Here is a 9,305-nt window from a genome sequence, read left to right as displayed (position 1 = left end):
TGTGGTGTGGTAGTAGTAGCGGTGTACTAGTTGTGGTGTGGTAGTAGTGGTGTACTAGTTGTGGTGTGGTAGTAGTGGTGTACTAGTTGTGGTGTGGTAGTAGTGGTGTACTAGTTGTGGTGTGGTAGTTGTGGTGTACTAGTTGTGGTGTGGTAGTAGTGGTGTACTAGTTGTGGTGTGGTAGTAGTGGTGTACTAGTTGTGGTGGTAGTGGTGTACTAGTTGTGGTGTGGTGGTAGTGGTGTACTAGTTGTGGTGTACTAGTTGTGGTGTACTAGTTGTGGTGTGATAGTTGTGGTGTACTAGTTGTGGTGTACTAGTTGTGGTGTACTAGTTGTGGTGTACTGTGGTCTGGGTGTACTCAGGTAGGAAGACCTTACCTTTAAAGAACACAAAGTAGCCGTCACAACTACAAGAAAAATGACAGGTTGGATAACAAGAACTTTTCACACTAGAGATGCTACCCCGATGATGATACTTTTCAAAACGCTTGTGCTCTCTAGAGTGAAGTACTGCTGCACAATGACAGCCCGTTTCAAAGCTAGAGAAATTGCTGACCTGGAGAGCGTGCAGAGATCCTTTACTGCTAGAATCCACTCAGTAAAACATCTAAACTACTGGGACTGACTAAAGAGCCTAAATCTGTATTCCCTTGAGCGCAGGCGGGAGAGATACATAATAATCTATACGCGGAAAATAATTGAGGGGCTGGTCCCAAACCTGCTCACAGAAGTAAGTAATTATCAAAAGAAGGCACCAAACCATTAAGGCTATGTAGCACCATCAAATGTGCAGGATAATCAGTGGGCGCTAAATATCACCAAGGATGCCAATACGAGAACAGAAACGCATTAGGCGAATGATATCAAAAGTATCTGAGTCACCAATAATACTATCGAGGGCCAAGCGAGCTTGAGGGACGGTCTGAAAACAAGACACATGCTCGTCCAGGAAGTCACGACATTCAACAAGGATATGCACGACCGTAAGAGGGACAATGCAGTTAGGACAATAAAGAACAGGGTGGCGCTTATGGCCAATATGCAACCTTGCCAGAGCCATTTCCCATCGCCGGTTACAGTGGTAGGAGGACGGCCACGAGGACACACAACATTTAAGAGTACGCAGTTTGTTACCAGTAACAGACGATCAATAAGCCTGCCAACGGGTAAGGATGGAGGAATGGATAACTGGGTAAAAGTCGGAATAAGGAATACCTTAATGAGAGATGGGACAAGAGCGGACAGCTTCCCTGGTGGCAGCATCCGCAGGCTCATTTAAAGCGACACCAATATGGCTGGGAACCCAACAAAACTCAACTAACTTAAATTTACTGTGAACAAGAAACAGCCAATGATGGATCTCGACAACAACTGAATGAACCGGATTAAAAGAGCCGAGAGCCATGAGGGCACTACGAGAGTCAACAACAATGACAAAGGAAGAGTGACAACGAGAACGCAGGATACGAAGAGCATAGAAAATAGCATAAAGTTCCGATGTGAAGATGCTAGTCTCCGGAGGTAACCGACACATATAAGTGCAATCAGGAAAAACAACAGAGTAGCCAACACTGTCTGCAGACTTAGACCCATCGGTGAAGACGGAAACGGAGCGGGAGTGAGAAGAAAAGTCTACAAGGAAAAGGCGTTTTAGACCCATAGGAAGGGTAAAAGCTTTAGTGATGTACAAAACTGCGGAAGGGGGACTCTCCACGGGGGAAAGAAGGAACAACACGAGTAGAAACAATAGAAATACGAACTGAAAGAGAATCCTGTAAGCGAGATAACCGGACAGAAAGAGGGAGGTGATGAAGAGGAGCAGAAACTGCAGGAGGGGTAAAGCATGACAGAGGTGAGAAGAAGGATGTTGCAAGGACCGCGCAAGATTGTAATGACAGTAGCGATCACGGCGGGCCTGGAGAGATAGGAAGCCAGTGTAAAGATACAAGCTAAGGACGAGAGTCGAATGAAAGGCGCAACTCAGTATGGTGCAAAGCATCAAGACGACGAAGAGTAGAAGGAGAAGCAGACGAGTAAGCAGGGCAACCATAATCAAGCTTAGACAGGACGAGAGAGGAATGTAAAGCGAGTAGAGTGCGCCTATCCGCTCCCCAAGAAGTATGGGACAATACCCGAAGGAGGGTTTAGGCCTAGAGCATTCAACACGGAGGTAAGAGATATGGGGCGACCAAGACAAACGAGTGTCAAAAATCAACCCCAAAAGATTAGCGGAATCCTTGTACACAATAGGGTAACCATAAAGCGACAAAGAAGGACAAAGAACGACACTTCCGAGTAAAAGTCATAGCACAAGTCGTAGATGTAGAAAACCTGAAGCCATGATCAGTGGGCCAAGACGACAAGGCATCAGTCGCAAGTTGAAGCCGGCGTTGAAGGAGAGACGAATCATCATCCTGACAGCAAAGGGTAAGATCGTCGACAAAAAGAGCGGAGAAGACACCTGAAGGAAGAGAGGAAAGAAGACCATTGAGAGCAACCAGAAAGATTATAGTGCTCAAAACACTACCCTGGGGCACACCTTCGTATTGCTGAAAAGAGGCAGAGAGAGAGAGAGAGAGGTACCAAATCTCACCCAAAAGGAACGACGAGAGCGGAAGCTGCGGAGAAAGAGAGGGTGATGTCCACGAAGGCCAAAAGAATGAAGCTGGGATAGAATATGATATCGCCAAGTGGTGTCGTAAGCCTTTTCCAGGTCAAAAAGGACGGCCACAACCGAGGTCTTCGCAGCAAAAGCAGTATGAATATAGACCTCCAAGTTCACCAGGACATTTGTTGTGCTGCGGGTTGACGCCCTTGCTATGGCTGCAGTAAATAAAGACAGTATTGAACGGAATCTTGAGTTATCAACTAGGTCCCTTAAAAGTGTCATTAGACGAGAACTCCTGGATGAATTTGAAGAAAGTAGAACTGTGCAAACTGGAACTAGCAGGTCCATTGTTCATCACAATGAAATGTGTGAAGTAAAACATGTGTATGGGGCAAGTAACAAAGTCAGTAGACTAACAGATGTTGTCACAGCTCATATAAGACTTGGCTACAAGTATCTCTGGCAGTTCGGCTTATATGGGGATCTAGATGAAGTAAAGTGTAAAGTGTGTGGACAAAGACAGGGACACACACTAACACTATATCTTGGATTGTAGTAAAATTGAGCCATTTAGAGATAAATCTAAGCTCACTCTGTTCGATATGGCAACCTATCATATTACCATGGATAAATTACCTGAAATCCTTGCATTGTATCCACATTTCGCTTCCAGTAGATGAACGATATATGAGATTCAGAAACAAGTAGTGTATTGTTAGGACTAATAATAAACAGAAGCTCCCCTATGACTCTGTAATGTCCCCATTGGTCAAACTATTATGTATTAGCGATAAGACCTACCATTAATGTATGATGACTTACTGTAAATATGTAGCTCTTGAAATAGCACTTTCTCTGTAACTAGCTTACATTGTAACTATAAGGTGTGAAGGATAGATGAAATTGGTTATGAAATAATCTAAGATGAGGTTTGATAAAGACCTTTTGTGCCCTCTGTAATGCTTTTGCGCTACCGCTCACAGGATGAGTATGGGGTGCACAATAAACTAGCCGCGGCATTTGCGGAAACCAAGTTGAGAAGGGAGAGAGGTGGTGATTGTGTTCTAAAAACCACATCAGACGAACGTTAACCGTACCTTGAGGTTACCTTGAGGTGCTTCCGGGGCTTAGCGTCCCTGCGGCCCGGTCGTCGACCAGGCCTTCTGGTTGCTGGACTGATCAACCAGGCTGTTGGACGCGGCTGCTCGCAGCCTCACGTATGAGTCACAGCCTCATACGTCACAAACTGTGACGTATGAGTCACAGTTTGCAGACACAACTTGTAAGGGCAAAAGTCCTTAGGGGATGTTCCCAAAGACCCTGGTTTGCTAACAGGGAGAACAACGGCATCGACCCAGTCCCCAGGGACAGACGACGACTCCCAGATCCGATTATACAGACCCAGTAAATACCGAGACGTGCATGGAGAGAGATGGCGAAGCATCTCATTATGAATGCCATCGGAGCCCGCCGCCGTAGAACTGCAGAGGGCCAGGGCAGACCGAAGTTCAGAGAGAGAAGAGATCGTTATAGGGTAGATGAAGATGAGTACAGAAATCTACAGGACAAGATTCAAGGACAGGTTTACGAAGAAGGAAAGATTGGGGAAGATGAAAACCAGAACTAACAGAAGAAAAGTAGCAACCCACATCGGTAGCGACCTGCAATGGGTACGCCACAAGAGTACCACGGAGGTGAAGGACCGGTGAGACATCGGGAACAAACTTACACGCTATCTTGCGGATATGCTTCCAGATCTGTGGCAGAGGAGTTTCGGACGTGATGGTGGAGACATAGGACGCCCAACATTCACGTTTAGCCGTACGGATGGCCCTACGGGCCACCGCACTCGCCTTCCGAAATAAAAGAAAAGAATCGGCCGTCTGCCGGCGGCGGTGTCTCTTCCAGGCTGCACGCTTACAGCGGACAGCCCGAGCACAGTCCGCATTCCACCAGGGAACGCACTTCCGTGGGCCCCGAGAGGAAGAGCGAGTAATAGAGCGGAGGGCAGCATCGAAGACTGTGTCATGAAAAAGGAGAGAGTGAGGGAGAGGCCAGAGAGAGCAGCACTGAGGGTATATAGGTTCCAGTCTGTCATAGCAAACTGCCACCTAGGGAAGGAGAGGGGAGGGTGAAAAGAGAAAAAGGTAACAAGGATGGGGAAATGGTCACTGCCACGGAGCATCCTTGGATAGGTTATCCCTACCTCCACCAAGTACTCAAATGTCAATACACTGTGGTCACTCAATCCTATGTGGATTTCAACCTTGACATCCCTTATTTCTGACTCATTCAGGGTGAATATCAAGTCGAGTCTGGCTGGTTCATCATTGCCTCTCACTCTTGTGGATTCCCTGACGTGCTGGCTCAGAAAGTTCCTTGTTGCCACTTCCAAGAGCTTAGCTCTCCATGTGTCTACACTACCGGTGTGGGTCCTTATTCTCTCAGTCTTTCTTTCCATGGTTGAAATCGCCCATGATTAAGAGTCTTGAGCCATTCCTACAGGCACCTGAAGCTGCTGCTCTCTATTATATTATTGGATGTCATGTTGTTCCTATCAAACTCCTGTCTGGGTCTTCTGTCATTTATGGGACAGTTGTAAATGACTGCCACTATTATCTTAGGTCCACCCATTGGTATAGTTCCTGTTATGTATTCTCTGAACCCGTCACAGCCCGGAATCTCCATCTCATCAAAACTCCAGTCCTAGATCTGGATGATCCAGGATTCAGGAAGTGGATCTGGATGCCAGATCCACTTGCATTCCAGAATTACAGATACAATTACACACCGAAAGGGAACTACAACTACGACAGGCAACTGCCCTACAACAATCAGTACTGGTCAGAACAAACTCATTATGTCCACGCATAATGGGCTTGCCGAAAAAGTCTCCCATTCAAACTATCACTAATATAGTAACCTCATTGATCTTTGCCAATATACAAGGACTGAAAACAAGAACAAACAACAAAGTACAGTTCATAAATGGCCTCCTCACGGAGTCAAATGCAGTATTTGGAGCTTTCACAGAAACCCATGCAGGGGAATTGTTGGACAGTGAGATCTGGATTCCAGGATATAACCTATACAGGTGTGATAGGAAAATTAGGTCACATGGAGGAGTGGGTCTGTATATTAGGGAAGACCTTGTATGCTCGAAGTTCCTAAACGTTACAAATGAGGTGGTAGAGGTACTGGGATTAAAAATAGAGAAAATAAATTTAGTGATTATTCTAATATACAAACCGCCAGATGCAACGGCTGAGGAATTCACAGAACAGATAAACAAAATTGAGAATAGCCTTGATAATTTGGAGAACCCGATACCTGATGTTATCTTCCTAGGTGACTTCAACTTGCCTAGTCTCAGGTGGAAAATAGCAAACAATAATATTATACCAAGAAATCTAGCAGGACCTAACCAACCACAGATTAGAGAACTATTTAGATTCTGTGAAAAATTTTCACTCAATCAGCAGATATTGGAGCCAACGAGAAATGAAAATATTTTAGATCTGGTCTTTACGAACAATGAAGACATTATCAGAGACATTACGATATCAGATACCACATACTCAGATCACAAGCTCATTGAAGTGCAAACGACCATCAATACTCAGAATAGACCTAAAACGTTGATAAAGCGAGAGGGGCTATTCAGTAAATTCAATTATAATAATAAAAGGATAGACTGGGAGATAATAAACAGGGAACTTACAAACATTCCATGGTAAACTGTTCTAAGTAATTCAAGTCCTACAGAAGGAATAGAAAAACTGACTTCGGAAGCGTATCAAGTATGTCTGAAACATGAGGAAAGCCAGAAAGAGATCCAACGTAGAAAGAGAACGCAGACGACACTATAAACGCAGAAAAAAAATTACGAAACTGCTTATGAAGACACGAATTTCCCGTCAAAGAAGGAATAATTTAAATAGGGAGATTGAAGAAATCGAGCGGAAATTGAAACACTCATATGAAACTGAAGAAAGGCAGTTAGAACAGAATGCAATTCAGGAAATAAAGAAAAATCCAAACTATTTCTTCACATATACGAAATCAAAAGCAAAAACCACTGCCAGTATTGGACCTATTCGTACAAGTGAAGGTTCATACACGGAGGATGACAAAGAAATTAGTGAAATCCTAAAAAAGCAGTATGAGGACATGTTTAGCACTCCAATAAACAACATGAAAGTGGAAGATCCAGACAATTTCTTTATGGGGGATATTCAAACCCCTGTAAATATAATTGATATCAACACGAGCGCACTAAATTTTGAAAGAGAAATTGAAAACATGCCCATGCACTCGGCCCCAGGTCCAGACTCATGGAATTCAATATTTATAAAGAAATGCAAAGTGCCGGTAACACAGGCACTCAGTATAGTGTGGAGGAAGAGCTTGCACACGGGGGAGATACCAGATGCACTTAAAGTAGCAGACATAGCCCCTCTACACAAGGGAGGGAGCAAAGCATTGGCAAAGAATTATAGACCAGTTGCACTAACATCGCACATCATAAAAGTATTTGAGAGAGTGATTAGGAGTCAGGTCACCCATTTCATGGAGACCAATGACCTTCACAACCCAGGCCAACATGGATTTCGAGCGGGAAGATCGTGCCTCTCACAGCTACTTGAGCACTACGACAAAGTCACCGAGGCATTAGAAGAACAACAGAATGCTGATGTGATATACACGGACTTCGCAAAGGCTTTCGATAAATGTGACCATGGCGTGATAGCACACAAAATGAAGTCAATGGGAATAACCGGTAAAGTAGGACGCTGGATACTCAGTTTTCTGTCAAACAGGACTCTGCGAGTAACGGTCAACCATATAAAATCTAGTCCAAGTGCAGTTAAAAGCTCTGTACCTCAGGGTACAGTCCTTGCACCGCTGCTTTTCCTTATTCTCATATCAGATATAGACAAAAATACAAGTCACAGCTTCGTATCATCCTTTGCAGATGACACAAAAATCAGTATGAAAATTATCTCGGCTGAAGACACTGAAAAACTTCAAGCTGATATTAATAAAGTTTTCGACTGGGCATCAGAAAATAACATGATGTTTAACAGTGATAAATTCCAGGTACTCAGGTACGGTAAAAATGAGGACCTTAAGCATAATACAGAGTACAAAACACAATCAAATGTACCCATAGTAGGAAAACAGCATGTAAAGGATTTGGGAATAATAATGTCTGACGACCTAACGTTTAAGGAGCATAACCAAGCAAATATTGCGACAGCCAGAAAAATGATAGGATGGATTACGAGAACTTTCAAATCCAGGGATCCCATCACAATGGTTGTACTCTTCAAGTCACTTTTGTTGTCCCGTCTTGAGTACTGCTCAGTACTCACTTCCCCCTTCAGAGCAGGAGAGGTTGCTGAAATAGAGTGAATACAGAGAACATACACAGCACGCACAGACGCAATAAAGCACCTAAACTATTGGGATCGTCTGAAAGCCCTCCAAATGTACTCACTAGAAAGAAGATAAGAGATATCAAATAATATACACCTGGAAGATACTGGAGGGCCAAGTACCAAATCTACACAGTAAAATAACAACGTACTGGAGTGAATGAAATGGAAGAAAATGCTGAATAGAACCAGTGAAGAGCAGAGGTGCCATAGGCACAATCAGAGAACACTGTATAAACATCAGAGGTCCGCGGTTGTTCAACGTCCTCCCAGCAAGCATAAGAAATATTGCCGGAATAACTGTGGACATCTTCAAGAGGAAACTAGATTTATTCCTCCAAGGAGTGCCGGACCAACCGGGCTGTAGTGGGTATGTGGGCCTGCAGGCCGCTCCAAACAGCCTAGTGGACCAAACTCTCGCAAGTTAAGCCTAGCCTCGGGCCGGGCTTGGGGAGTAGAAGAACTCCCAGAACCCCATCAACCAGGTACCAACCAGGTATAGTAGTCCTTTGGAAACACAGTGTCTGTTATGACTCCTGACAATTTTGTTTCCGTGAGTCCTATTACATCTGGGTTTTCTTCTTGTGCCCTTTCTGCCAGTTAACTTGTTTTATTGGTAATCCCATCATTGTTTGAGTATATTACCTTGAAGCTCACTTTCCTATATCCATTTTCACCCTCAATGTAGTGGTGGTAGTGGTGGTGTTGTAGTGGTGGTGTGGTAGTGGGGGTTGTGAGAAGATGGTTCACCAGCTCACTTAAAATAGTGCTCTTATGCCTGTGGAGGCCAGTACACTTATTAATTGCACATACTTAAGTTTGGTAAACAGCAACCTAAACATCTAGTGTTTGGGCTCATGTGAGAGCCCCAGTCATCAGCATTCCAGAAATGTTACCCTGGCCGGGGTAGCACGTCTGTGGTCAGAGATATGCCGATAGCATCATTCTATTGTATGGCTTGAAGCAAGGCTCAAGTTTGCCCGGGAATAACAAGGCTGCATGCGTGAGGTGAGGTGAGCTGTGGGCCTCCCGCGGACCAGCCACTCGAGTCGTCGTCATGGTAACAGCCGCCATCTTAGTAAACATCTTGAGCTGCCATGTTGGTCGGCCATCTTGGAATTGCCCTAGGGGCCACGGTACACCGTCGTTGATGGGTTGAGAGGGATAGACTGCTGTGCACCTTCCTCTCATTGGCTATTTTGAGGAGGACGTGGGAATCGCCAGTGTCCTTCTCTCAAAGGCTATTCTGAACACAGCC

This window comes from Procambarus clarkii, chromosome 31, assembly GCF_040958095.1.
Source record: "Procambarus clarkii isolate CNS0578487 chromosome 31, FALCON_Pclarkii_2.0, whole genome shotgun sequence".
Lineage (NCBI taxonomy): Eukaryota > Metazoa > Arthropoda > Malacostraca > Decapoda > Cambaridae > Procambarus > Procambarus clarkii.
The sequence above is the reverse complement of the archived record's forward strand: the minus strand, read 5'-3'. Positions refer to the sequence as shown.